Genomic DNA, 12,196 nt, shown 5'->3' with positions numbered 1-12,196 from the left:
GTATATGAAGCTCAAAATGCCCGGACCAAACGGTATAATCACTCTCGTCAGTGATCCGGACATAGCACTCCGAGCTGAAAACAAAACTGCATCCCTGGCCCTGGAGGCGTTATCTGAAGCCCTCGCGGCCCAAGAATTAACTGCACTACGCTCCACGGTGGACAGGGACGACGTGATCCTCGACAAATGCCTAAATCCACCTCCTTCAAACCAACAGAAGAAATAGTGAAATTCCAAGTCCACCCAACGGACCCCAAGAAGACAACATCTATCGGAGCTCAACTGAACCCAACAGTTGACACCGCACCACGAGAATTCCTGCGCGAAAACTGGGAGATATTCGCCTGGCACCCTTCAGATATGCCAGGAATCCCACGCGAGCTGGCCGAACATAGCCTCGATATATTAAAGGGGTTTAAACCGGTTAAGCAAACACTGCGGCGCTTTTGTGAACCCAAGCGACAAGCCATGGGGGAGGAGCTGGCCAAACTCATCGAGGCCGGATTCATTAGAGAAATCAAACATCTGGACTGGCCGGCAAACCTGGTGATGGTACCAAAGAAGGACAAATCCTGGCGCCTGTGTGTCGATTTCAAAGACCTCAACAAGGCTTGCCCTAAGGATCCCTTCCCCCTCCCCCACATTGATCAAATCATCGACGCCACCGTAGGACACGACTCACTTTGTTTCCTCGATGCATATTCCGGATACCATCAAATCAAAATGAAGGAGTCCGATCAAGCCGCAACAGCATTTATCACCCCATATGGGACATTCTGCTTCAACACCATGCCCTTTGGGCTCAAGAACGCCGGCGCCACATACCAACGCATGATTCAAACATGCCTGGAGAAACAGATCGGCAAAATAGTAGAAGCTTATGTCGATGATGTCGTCATCAAAACCAGGCGTGACGAAACACTAATAGATGACTTACTTCTTACATTCGACAACCTCCGGGTGTATGACATTAAGCTCAACCCGGAAAAGTTTGTCTTTGGCGTCCCCGCTGGAAAACTGCTGGGCTTCATCGTTTCCAATAGAGGAATCAAAGCAAACCTAGCCAAAATCTGAGCTTGATCACAATTGGCTAAGCCAACAGACCTTAAACAAGTTCAAAAGCTAGCAAGTTGCGTAGCAGCTCTAAGCCGCTTTATCTCCAGATTGGGAGAAAGGGCACTGCCACTCTATCGCCTTCTATGGCGAACCGACCACTTCGAGTGGATGGACACGGCAACAGCCGGACTGGAGGAAATAAAAACCCTTCTTGCGAGCAATCCAATCTTGCCCGCACGAAACGCCAACGAACCAATGTTGTTATACATATCGGCAACACATCAGGTGGTGAGCGCCGTACTCGTCGTGGAACAGGAACAGGACGAACATAAATTCCTGCTTCAGAAGCCAGTATAGTACGTATCTACTGTCCTTACACCATGCAAATCCCGGTACCCTCATTATCAAAAAATAGCATATGCGGTCTTGATGGCATCCCGAAAGCTCCGTCATTACTTCCAGGAATGTTTGATTACGGTGGCCTCCGAAGTACCACTCAGTGACATTATAAACAACCGCGATGCTATGGGTTGGATTGCCAAATAGGCCATAGAGCTCCTCCCATTTGACATTACATATAAACCACGTCGAGCTATCAAATCCCAAGTGTTAGCCGACTTCGTCTCCGAATGGATAGAGGCAGAACTCCCTAAAGAGTATGGCACATACTCCAATTGGGTCATGTATTTCGACGGCTCCAAAATGCTGGCAGGGTTAGGAGCGGGCGTCGTTTTAACGTCCCCTACTGGAGACGTCGTCCAGTACATTCTCCAAATACTATACATAGACTCCAATAACGCATCCGAATACGAGGCCTTATTGCATGGTCTCCGGATGGCTGCCTCCATGGGCATACAATGCCTAGAAGTACGCGGGGACTCAAACCTTGCAATATCTCAAATAAATGGAGATTTTGACTCTAAAGATCCAAAGATGGTAGCGTATCGTAACGCAGTCATAAAAATGTCGTCCCGGTTCGAGGGGCTCGAGTTCCATCATGTGGCTCGAGAAAGTAATCAAGCGGTGGATTTTCTTGCTCGTATCGGCGCTAAGCGCGACCCTGTCCCACCTAATATCTTCCTGGAATGGCTCTTAAAGCCATCCGTGGTGTGGCAGGGGGAAAACAACAATACTAGTTCAGATCCAAACATAACCCCAGATCCCGGAAACACCGACGTCGCATCTCATCATGACAGTCATTGCCCCATGGACCGAGTCCTTCCTGGCCTACCTCAACAGGAAGGAGCTTCCTGAGGACCAGAATGAGGCCCGCTGCATTGTTCGGTGTTCAAAGGCCTACAAGGTTCATGATGGAGAGCTCTACAAGAAAAGCGCCACAGGAGTCCTTCAACGATGTATATCCGAGGAATAGGGGCGGCAGCTCTTGGCTAAAATTCATGCCGGACTCGGCGGTCACCACGCCACAGCCCGGGCCCTTGATAGCAAGGCCTTCCGTACATGTTTTTATTGGCCGACGGCCCGAGCAGATGCACAAGACCTTGTCCAACATTGCGTCGGATGGCAACTCTTTGCCAATCAAAGCCGTATGCCCGCCACCGCCTTACAAACAATCCCCATCATTTGGCCTTTTGTGGTCTGGGGACTCTATATGGTTGGACCCCTTAAAGGGGGAAGCCATAAGAAAAAATATGTGCTGGTTATGGTGGACAAATTCACTAAGTAGATAGAGGCTAAGCCGGTCAAAACGCTGAGTCCAGCTCGGTAATAGACTTCATATCCGGTGTTTTGCACCGTTATGGTGTCCCACACACCATCATCACTGACAATGACTCCAATTTCACAGCCGACAAGGTAAAAACCTGGTGTACTAATATGGGTATTAAACTCGATTATGCCTCCTTCTACCACCCACAATCCAACGGTTAAGTCGAACAAGCCAACGGTCTTATTATGAGAGGCATCAAGCCCAGACTAGTGCGGTCTTTCAAAGAATCAGACAAGCACTGGGTTGAGGAGCTCGACTCCGTACTCTGGGGGCTTCAGACCACGCCCAACCGTACTACCGGATACACACCTTTCTTCATGGTGTATGGCGCAGAGGCCGTATTGCCCTGCGATATTATTCACGACTCACCTCGAGTGCGTATGTACGAAGAGAGAGCAGCCGATCTTGATCGGCAGGACAGCCTAGATGCCCTGGAGGAGGAACGCGATGTCGGAAAAGCCCGTTCAGCATTTTACCAATAGCAGGCTCGAAGATATCAAGGCAGAGAAGTACGGGCCAAGACATACAACATCGGCGAACTCGTTCTATGCCTGCCGGAGAAGAAAAAGGAAAAACTCAAGCCCAAACGGGAGGGTCCCTTCATAATTGACGAAGTTCTCACCGGAGGAGCGTACCGTCTTCACGATGCATCAGACAATCGCCTCGAGCCGAACCCCTGGAACGCGGTTCTATGCCTAGTGCCAAACCCCTTGTTCGTTTCCTCCTCCCCTGTAGTCCCATTATTTTTTCTCTCCTTTCCGATTACTTTCTTCTTTCTCTCTTTATAGCTTTGGAACGGCTAGACCGCACACCATTGACACATACATCTTTAAATATGTACGCCACTTGTACCTGGGGGCTTCTTGGATGGAGGTTCTTGTCATTCCTTGAGCATCAAGCTCCTCACATATGAGTTTTTCCATATGTACCTTTTGTTTGCCACTATATGAACCGATATGACTTAAGTTTTGGCCAAGCTGGGTTGCCTGGCTCATGTGCTTATTCCCTACATTCTCGTTAGTTCAGCTAGGGGGTCATCTTTATTTTAACCCCCCCGGGCCAGTGCTTCTCCAAGTGTTGGTCCAACCGAGCGATGTTCGAGGCTACCAGGGGCAACTCTGGGCTGGCCTACCCGACGTCTTGCTCATCCGGTGTGCCCTGAGAACGAGATATGTGCAGCTCCTATCGAGATTTCTCGGCACATCTGGGTGGTGTTGCTGGATTTGTTTTAACTTGTCGAAGTGTCTTGTAGAACTAGGATGCCGAGTCTGATCGGAATGTCTCGGGAGAAGGTCTATTCCTTCGTTGACCGTGAGAGCTTGTCATGGGCTAATTTGGGACTCCCCTGCAGGGATTTGAACTTTCGAAAGCCGTGCCCGCGGTTATGGGCAGATGGGAATTTGTTAATGTCCGATTGTAGATAACTTGAACCTTAACTTAATTAAAATGAATCAACTGTGTGAGTTACCGTGATGGTCTCTTCTCGGCGGAGTCCGGGAAGTGAACACGGTGTTGGAGTAATGCTTGCGCAGGTTGTTCGCTAGTTATTCGATCGCGCTTTGCCTTCTCTTCTCGCTCTCTTTTGCGAATAGGTTAGCCATCATATATGCTAGTCGCTTGCTGCAGCTCCACATATTTTACCTTGCCTTACCTATAAGCTTAAATAGTCTTGATCGCGAGGGTGCGAGATTGCTGAGTCCCTGTGGCTCACAGATTACTTCCAAACTAGATGCAGGGCCTGATGACTCCATTCCAGATGACGTGCTTGAGCTCAAGTGGGAGTTCGACGAGGACTCACGCCGTTACTATGTTTCCTTCCCTGATGATCAGTAGTGGTGCCCAGTTGGGGCGATCGGGACCGTGCCGCATGTTGGGTTGATCTTTTATTTTGGCGTCATAGTCGGGCCATGAGTGATTGGTTGATGTAATGCTATTTATGTACTTTGATTGACGTGGCGAGTGTAAACCAACTATGTTCCTTCCCCTTTATTATTTATATTACATGGGATGTTGTGAAGATTGCCTAACTTGCGACATTGCTTTCAATGCGGTTATGCCTCTAAGTCGTGCTCCGACACGTAGGAGATATAGCCGCATTGAGGGCGTTACAAGTTGGTATCTAGGGCATAAAGGGCGCACCTCTGCAATTGTTACTACCGGGTCATCCGGATGTGTACCTCAGACTGGGTGAAGCTGAAAGCTAGCGTTGTTAAGGGAATATTAAGTCGGTGAATTAAAGATGTTTTTTAAACTCACTCCATGGTGCACCCCCAGAAGTTATACAAACTGTGGTGTTCACATCACAATTTGGACATGTGCATTAAATGCATGCACATCCAGGGAAAGGAACCCTTAATGGAACTATTCTCTCTGGAAGATGTTTCTTACGATATCAATGTAGTATAACATAGCTAGTCGGATACAACTTGTCTGTTCAAGCAACTATGACCCCTACGCCTAGTGTTCCAGGCATACTCCGGCCTATTCGGCCACGACGGTATTCAGAAACACTCCGCACCTTCGGATCCGGAGGTTGAAGCGAAAAGGTCTGCCTACAATTCAGCTAGATGAGGAAAGTACACAGTCACTTGGACTCGAACACCTCTTCCTCTACACCCTTCGACACGCAGTCTAACTTAGAATCTTGTTGGGAATATTTGACGGCCACCTATACTTGGTCATACACTAAACTAACGGGAATTTCTTCCCCATTTGACCCTACCGGTCCAACCCGGGCCATGTGATTTGGATCCGGCTTGGTATATCACATTTTCACCATGGCCCAGGCCTCTCGCACGCCCTCTTGGCAGGCTGATATCTTCCATAGTTAGATACGCCGCGGCGTTCCCTTGAACAGATCTACAAGCTCCTCCATATTTCCTGGAGGGGGGCAGATGGCCATAATGCCTTGGCAACGCTCCGCATGGCCAGGCGGGCATGCTCGTGCACTTGCAACAGTCTTTGCAGCAGGTCACTCGATGATCCGGACACCTACTCTTCAGGACGGCATGTCAATATACCTGCAAACATGACTATATCAGTCCCATTATCTCTGAACTACTTTAAGAATAGTTCGAACATATACTGAATATGCCGCCCCGCAGCTTCTTGTTCTCCTTCACGGAATCGGCTAGCTGGGCTCGAACATCTTTAAATTCTTCACCCAATGTAGTGTTTGAATCTTGTAGCTTGTTTTTCTCGTCTCTGACGCGGGTTAGCACATGCTCGCCTGTGGCATGTTGCCTTTTCGCCTCTTCTTCTCCCTCTTGGGCGATCTTCAACTTCTCTTCAAGTTGATCAGGCCTATTATGCGATCAGCAGCGGAATTAGCACAGTTGGTATACAATTATTGTTCCTCGATGGAGGGGAACATTACCAGAAGGCGAATTCTTGACGTTTTCCAGTTCAGCAGTAGCAGCATTTAGCTACGCCCGGCACTGCTCTAGCTCTTGAGCTAGCAAGCAATTATTCTCTACAAGGACCTGGTCATACAACGATCCTTAAATCAGTTGTGCCAACTGCTTTCAGTCCCGGGGGTTACAGGCATATGGTTATCCATTTTTGACAAAGAAAATTTACCTGCACATCTGTCAGATATTGCTTCATGGCTCTTCTAAGCCCATCTCGAGCAGCTCGGATGTATGCGTCGCCCGAGAACTTGGGGTCTCGCAATACAGCCCTGCAGCACCGATGGTTCATGGCACTCTCTACCTCCGAGTTGGTGACGGACATATTTTCCGAATCCTCGGCCGAAGGGCAGTCCGGCGTTGTTCCTACACCAGCCTCAGTCTCCCTGATTGGATCTAAATTATTGGGAACGCCACTGACCGGATCCCCGGACACAGTTCGGCGAGCCTTCTTCCTGTAACCAAACAAACACACGAGTCACAGTCGAATGGGACTGTTGAAAAGCATGTTTATCCGTACCTCCTCGATGAAGGCCTGGTTGTGTCTTCACCCGCCTTCCTCTTCGAAGGCTTACCCAGCGCGGGAGCCGATCTCTTCGAAATCGCCGAATGTGTCCCCTGTGAAGCACGGTACAGTGTGGTGGGTGAGGCAGAATAAGAGTGCTCTTTTAGAGAAGGTATTTCTTAATTATTTACATGTGAAGCAGGAAGAAGGCCAGGGTAGTCGGCAGTGATGGCCACTTCTGTGCCATCATAGCTTGTCTGGTAAAACACTCCCCCCGCAAGCACCACGAATATATCCGGATCCTCTTCGAACCCAGGACCTAGCTCCCGGTTGTGGATCTCCAGCCGTGGGGCAGGACTATGAAGTCCTTCGGTGACCTTACGCCAGTGTTGTCATAACAAACAGACTCGAAATTTATCAAAAGTAATCCGGAAGGGGAATGAGTGGAATAGAGGGGCCGAAGCTTACCCGACTGGGAGGATCATACATAGAATACCCATCTTTGTGCTTAATGCCAAGAAACTCCTCTTCCTCCCCTTTAAACAGCTCGGCCAATATTTTGGCCAGAGCGGCGGGGGTATCCGGACCCTTCCGGCTATAGCGGGAGGCGTCATCCTCTCCATTGTAGTGCCACATGGGCAGCTGTCAGTGTCAAAACCGGAGGATCTCGGGTAGGGGGTCCCGAACTATGCGTCTAGGACGAATGGTAATAGGAGGCAGGGGACACAATGTTTCACCCAGGTTCGGGCCCTCTTGATGGAGGTAAAACCCTAGGTCCTGCTTGATTAATATTGATGATATGGGTAGTACAAGAGTAGATCTACCATGAGATCAAAGAGGCTAAACCCTAGAAGCTAGCCTATGGTATGATTGTATGCTGTGGTTGTTGTCCCCTACGGACTAAAACCCTCCGGTTTATATAGACACCGGAGAGGGTTAGGGTTACACAAGGTCGGTTACAAAGGAGGAGATATCCATATCCGTATTGCCTAGCTTGCCTTCCACGCCAAGTAGAGTCCTATCCGGACACGAGACGAAGTCTTCAATCTTGTATCTTCATAGTCTAACAGTCCGGCCAAAGGATATAGTCCGACTGTCCGGAGACCCCCTAATCCAGAACTCCCTCAGTAGCCCCTGAACCAGGCTTCAATGACGATGAGTCCGGCGCGCAGTATTGTCTTCGGCATTGCAAGGCGGGTTCCTCCTCCGAATACACCACGGAAGAATTTGAATACAAGGATAGTGTCCGAACCTGCAAAATAAGTTCCACATACCATTGTAGAGAGAATAATATATTCGCAAATCTAATTTGCTGACTTATTTTGGCAGCATGACGTTATGTCATGGCCTGGTGATTATTCGAACCGTTTTTCTTCAACCAGCTCCACACATAACGTGAGGCGGTTTCTTGACACGTCTTGTCAAAGCAGAGATCATATTCCCCCAATTACGGGATTCTCATTAATACGGTCGTGGGTAACCCAACCGTGTCTAGGACTCCTAGGTTGTAGGCAAGTCCCAAACGGCTATGGAGAGGACGCTTGATATTCATCCTCTTTATAAAGGGACAAGGTTTTCGCATTTTCCCTCTCGTGCTCAATCGAACCCCTCCCCCGCCTCGAGTTCTAACACCCAAAGCCCAGGTCAGGTGCTCCGGATCTTCAATCATGTCCGGATCCAGCCTTCAAGGAGGGTGGATGCCCTCCTCCGTCACGGAAGAGGATATCAAGAAGTTGAGGGAGGCCAGATACTTGCACGCCGAGGTTTCGCATTGGCTGCGTGCTCGAGGGCAGGTCGTCCCCACTCCCGAACCCGACGAGAACGTCGTGTTCGTCTCCCACTTCCTCCGAGGCTTAGGCCTCACTCTGGATCCCTTCATCAGGGGTTTGATGTTCTATTACGGGCTAGATTTCCACGATCTATCTCCGGACTCCTTTCTCGACATCTCGACATTTATTGTCGTGTGTGAGGCCTTCCTCCGCATTACCCCTCACTTCGGCATGTGGCTCAAGACCTTTGAAGTGAATCCGAAGATGATCGAGGGGCAACATGCAGCGTGCGGAGGCGCGTCAATAGGCAGGATGGCAGGAGCTCCATGGCCAAAAGGTTCCTTCCAGAGGTGTCCCAATTATGGCAACGGGAGTGGTTTTACGTCACGGCTCCCAGAAGTGCCAAGTGGGCGGGTGCCCCCGCTTTCCGCTCGGTCCCCCCACCACAATTGATGTCATGGATTAGCAGAGGTCTGAGCTGGGGTCCAGCCAAGGACATGCCTATACTGCAAAGCCGCATTCAAGATCTCTTTGAGGGAGATTTTAATTTGGTTGTGGTAATGCAAGTTATACTGGTTCGTTGAGTGCAGCCTTGCAAACGCCGGCCCCTTCGCTTGTGGGAGTTCAACCCAGAAGGACCGCGTGCCATTCAAAGTTTCCTCGGCCTGACGCATGAGGAAATGTACAAGTGATTCTTCGGACCTCAAATAGAGTGTCCGGATACTACCGAGGACGTGGGCCTGAGCAGTAACCGTGCCGCCGAACAAGTAAGAAATCCTCTAGCCAAACACACCATCTTTTATTCATTATGAAGTTATTTCTGAGAGATCGCTCTTTGACCAGGACTGGCTAACAAAGGCGAAGATGATTCAGTGTTCGGCCCCCCTCCCTGAGGGTTTGGAAAATCCGGTATTGGAAAAGATGCTCGAGCTCGCACCTTGCCCGGAGCCCTCGAAGGGAGATACAGGAGGAATAATATGGGCGGAAGCGGGCCCCCATCGCTGCCAGTTCTAACCGAGGGAATGAGCGCCTCCATAAAGGAGGATAACTGGGGGAGGAAGAGGACTGCTTCCGAGGATCCGGAAGCCGAGGCCTCCAAACGGGAGAAGAAGTCTCCAACAGAGGGTCCTGCCTCGGGGGGTGCTCTTGCCGCACAAAGTCCGCGGGGGGATCAGCCCTCCAACGAGTCGTAAGTGATCCAAAAAATGCTTTAATAGTGAAGGTATACTATCTTTCTTCTGAGAAAATAACCGCCGCATATATCTTGCAGTTCGGGTCTTAGCCCTTCTCAGCTGAGCTCGTCTTCAGGGGATCTTCTTCTGGAGATGATGGAGAGCGAAACGCCTCCCTCGGACTCCTCCACTCAAGAAGGAGGCAACCCCGAAGTGTCGTCACAGAGGGCCTCTCTGGACCCGGTGAGGCCAGAAGATAATCCCATAGACCCCCGAAGTCCCCAGCGTCCGGCTCTCGAAGAGAGCAAACAAAAGAGTCTGGCACCGTCTGGTATGCGGTCAGACGTTCTGAGGGAGCTGTTGGGGCGAGAGGCCATCTCAGAAGAACACCGTACGCTGATGGGTACGATGATGGAAAGAATTTCGTCCGCCGAAAGCGGATTACATGAAGCCTTTATGAGTCTACTGACAGGCTTTGAGGTACGTGAGATAATCTGTGATAGTACCGCACATGTTAGGTGTGCCCTGTGTAGATAGTAGCCCCTGAGACTCTGGTTGTCGTCGAGAACGGCGGCGAACAGAGGATCATAGTCCCAGGCAATAACCAGACTGCCTTTATGTGCAGGTGGTGGAAGCTCCGGTGGCTAGCCGGACTAGTGAGTTTGTCGAATTAAAACGGCAACTGGATGCGGCAGACGCCGACATCGAGCTTGTCAACAAGCGGCTTGACGAATCACAGGGTAAGTAATGTTTTCTGGTGATTGTCACACAATAAGAGCAGCATGATGCCAGTATCTTTAATATGTTGTGACTGCAGACGGAGCTGCCACCGTGGAGACCCTTTGGGCGGAGCTCGCTCGAGCCAAGGAACAAGCGAGGGTTAGTATTGCAGCTGCTTTGAAGGTGGCCGAGGAGTTAAGAGCCGAGATGGCCGCCCATTGCGAAAGCAAAGAAAAGATGGCCAAGATGTTCGTAGGCACTGCCGACCGTTGCCAGTTCCTTGAGGAGGAGAACCGAGTGAAGGCAACGGACCTAGAGAAGGCTACTATGGCGACCAAAGACAGTCGCTCTGCTATGAGGGCAGAGAAGGAGGAGCTGCGTGAAGCCGGGGATATTGTGGCTGGGAAGCCCTTTCTGCTGCGGAGGAAGTTCGGAGATCCGCGGTATGCCCCTCTGGATCGGCTGTGGAGTTCGGCAGACGCATATATGGATTTGGCGGCGAGCGCTGTCGATGCGGTCGAATACTTCCAAGATCAATCAGGTCGTGAAGTGGACAAGCTATTCTGGTCGCAATTCAACGGTCCAGAGCATCCGCTTCCCTTGACTAATCAGCTAGCTGAATGGGCCGAACTTAATAGGTTGTCCGGACTTGCCATGAGGTCTGTTGTACATCAGTTGTGGCCGGAGAAGCCGAATAGCTATTTCATCTTAGTGCAGCAGTTCCTTGGCGCAGTGCCGCGCATCAACGCGATGAAGAGGTCGGTGTGCATAGAAGGCTCGCGGATGGCCTTTGCCCGTGTCAAGGCATACTGGGCGGAGATGGATCCTACCACTGTTGCGGCGCAAGGTTCGGCCATGGGCTGAGTAGCTGCCGAGCACTATTTTGAAGAGGTTCTTGAGGGTGCTCGTTTGATAGAGTCCCAGTGTTCGAAGAATATTATGTTTGAATGACATGTATTCCCATTGTAGACACAATGTTTTTTATGAAATATAGTAAGGCTGTATTTATACTTTTGCCGGAAAGTAATGTGATGCCTCCTGTGCGGCCGTTTATGTATATATGTATATAACCTGAAAGATTGCAGTCGTTGGCTTCAACCCCCACGCATATAATGCGGAGGTGCTCGCAAAAAACGCGTGTTCACACTTAACCCAACGTCTTGGTCCTATTAAGGAGGTGATAGCGCAGCGAACGAGGCAACCAGACTATAATGCTTTAACACTTTCACATAGCCATAGGAGTTTGATAGTGGGGCTACTAGATAGCCCCTGGTGGCTCCGCACTCTCCCGATCTCGGGGTGCGTACATGCCTGGCCGGAAAACGGCCCTTCGTTAAGGCGGAGGAATTCTAACATTCCGATAGGTCATCGAGTGGTTGACCAGTCTCACGCTATATCATGACAGTCAGTTTTCGGCTTTCTCTACTGAGGTGCTCGTCCGGATGAACTAGGGCACAATCACAGTAGTTCTCCTGGTGCTGCCTTAGCCGATAATGCGGAACGTAAGGCACCAAAACACAGGAGCCAGGCAAACCCAACATTTCACCAAAGACAATGATTCGGAGTTGATGCATATAAGGCCAAACTCGCGACGCTGAACACTCCCTAAGGTATTCGGTCTTTATGGTATAAACCGGGCCTAAATAGTGCCCTTTGTAAGAAGCCCCTTGTGTCTAGGTACGTGCATTACTCTGATGTGGCCACATGCCAAGACGTCAGCATCCTTCTCAATTGTACTAAGAATTCGAGGGATGTGTATCAACAAGAGACAGTAAAAAAAGGTTTACGCAGGGTCTTAATCTAAAAAGAATCCTTGGAGCGGGTCCCTGCTGCACGTCTGC

This window comes from Triticum dicoccoides, chromosome 5A (genome assembly GCF_002162155.2).
Source record: "Triticum dicoccoides isolate Atlit2015 ecotype Zavitan chromosome 5A, WEW_v2.0, whole genome shotgun sequence".
NCBI classification, from domain to species: domain Eukaryota; kingdom Viridiplantae; phylum Streptophyta; class Magnoliopsida; order Poales; family Poaceae; genus Triticum; species Triticum dicoccoides.
The sequence above is the reverse complement of the archived record's forward strand: the minus strand, read 5'-3'. Positions refer to the sequence as shown.